The 2,054-nt window shown below is 47.7% G+C and overlaps 1 protein-coding gene and 1 long non-coding RNA gene across 4 annotated transcripts in view; one reads left to right on the plus strand and one right to left on the minus strand.

Moving 5' to 3' along the window:
* The window catches only part of MDGA1 (MAM domain containing glycosylphosphatidylinositol anchor 1), a 383,343-nt gene that overhangs the window by 252,248 nt on the left and 129,041 nt on the right, over nt 1-2,054 (plus strand). The gene's annotated exons all lie outside the window — the stretch shown is intronic.
* The window catches only part of LOC109304439, a 9,908-nt gene continuing 9,350 nt past the window's right edge, over nt 1,497-2,054 (minus strand). Inside the window, exon 2 of the long non-coding RNA XR_002099391.1 lies at nt 1,497-1,869. This is a non-coding gene — a long non-coding RNA (uncharacterized LOC109304439). The remainder of the gene's footprint in view (nt 1,870-2,054) is intronic.

The raw sequence follows: 2,054 nt of genomic DNA on the forward strand, positions 1-2,054 counted from the left end.
TTTCCCAGATGGTAACATTTATCTAAATTCACTGGATGTATTATCTTCCAGAACCCTCTGTATTGCTTGGCTTCCTTAAAATGTCTGATGCCTCATTTCCTCCTCAGACATAGGAGGCCTATGTTTAGTGCTCACCACTACTGCCCAAAAGACTCAGCCTTGAGTCTTGGATTCAGTTTCTCACTCCCCAGCTTCCCTGGAGGCAGTCTGCGCAGTCAGTCTGTGGTGACCCTTCCTGGCCAGTATAGGATTGGATGCCAATGGATGCTAATACAAAGGAATCCCATAGAGCCTTCTTCAGCCAAAGAAAGGGTGCTAGGAGATTGGGCTCTGAAGGAAGAGGGAATCCTTCATAGAGGAGATCTCAAGAGATAGAGAAGCCAGATGTTTCCAGCACTCTGCCTATCGATGCTTTTCTTCCTCTCCTGAGTCTGTCTTTGTCTCACAGAATCCCTGGCAGAGGCTGTGAAACCATCATCATTGGCCAGGCATTGTGGTGGGGTGTTTGGAGGGTGACCTCTCCTTGCTGCCAGCAGACAGCAGGGCAGCAACAAACTAGTGCCCTGCCTTTCATTCAGTTCTGTGCTCTGCAGGAAGCAGCTCCTTTCCTCCTTGTTCACTGACAGCCAGGAGCCTTCACACCCTTACCCAGGAGATTTCTCTCAGACCTAGGAGGAGACCTAGCGCTTTCCAAGGGGACCTAGCCAATAATCTGGGTCCCTGTCATGTTGCTGCTTTCGATAAGTCTTTGGGGTAGAGGGGGAGCATTTTCCTTTTCCCAAAGAGTTAGCTCCAGGAAGTCGTAGTTCTTCATAGCCTTGGTGGGATGGAAGGGGCAGGGTGTGGATTTTCACCTTTTGAATGCCATGGGAGTTTGGGGTATGGTGTTGTAAATCAACATATGCTGGTGCCTGGTGGGACAGGAAATAGGCTCCAGGCCTGGTAGAACAGGGAATGGAAGAGGCATAAGTCTTGCGTGAGTTGCATCCTTAGGGCAGCTGCCAGTGAAGAGAGACTATGATTCTAATAGGGATAGCTGCAGCAACTTCTTGTGCTACCACCTAGGGGCCAGCACACACAGGGAGGTATGAGTGCCACGGAGCCAACCCACTCAGAGTCCGTGGTACTGGAGCCAAGGACCAGAGTGAGCGGATTGTCCCACAGAGCCATGGCTTTCTTTGGCCTGTGGGCTCAGATGTATGAAACATAGTCACCCCTCATATAAATCTCAGGGATCCTCTCAGTGTGCACCCTACCCTGGCTTCCTTTTCTTTCATCTGTGGTTTGAAAGCAGCATTGTTTTAGGAAGCTTCATTAACTCAAGTGTCTCAGCTTGTTGGGAGTGTTAAGGATGAAGGAAAAGAGTTTGCCTCACTGTCAGAAGTGCTGCAAGAAAATGTAGAGCAGAGGAAGAAGCCAGGCTGGTAGGGCAGATGCCTCACTTCTACAGGATGGAGGCTGCACATGCATTAGGGACAAACACTTTCGTGTGTCCATTTGAGGCAAAGCTGTCTTTGTCTAGACTAGAGCCTCACAAGCTAAACAAGGCTATGTTATGTTAATATGTGGATGGGAGGCCACTACAGATCTACAGACAGTAGTATGTGTGGTTTAGGAGTCAGTACTAGACCCAACCTCATGCTGGAGGGCACTGTGCTGTTAGAAGTAATATCTTTCAGCTGAGATGGAAACCAGGGTCCTTGCCCCTTTGTCATTAATGATCCCATAGCACCTTGCACAGTGTCTTGACCAAATTAAAATCCATACATTTAATTGCAGTCTGTCTCCTTAAATTTGTGCTGCAGTTCCAACTGGGTACATTATTTGTTTTTTCCTGGCTTTTAGTGTTGCTGTGAGACTCTTCATTACCTGCTTTGTTCCACTCCAGAAACGGCTGCATCTCAGTGATGGGTGAGATTATTTCTGTATATAGTCTGTAAGACCCTATAGGCAAAAGGTACTATATAAATTTAAAAGGCTGTTTTGCTTTACAGGGAAACCTTTGTTAGGCAGCTACAGAGATGCAGAAGAGAAATGCTGTGTGTGCGTGCGTG

Source organism: Gavialis gangeticus, unplaced genomic scaffold, assembly GCF_001723915.1.
Source record: "Gavialis gangeticus isolate Ggan-Ray unplaced genomic scaffold, GavGan_comp1, whole genome shotgun sequence".
NCBI classification, from domain to species: Eukaryota; Metazoa; Chordata; order Crocodylia; family Gavialidae; genus Gavialis; species Gavialis gangeticus.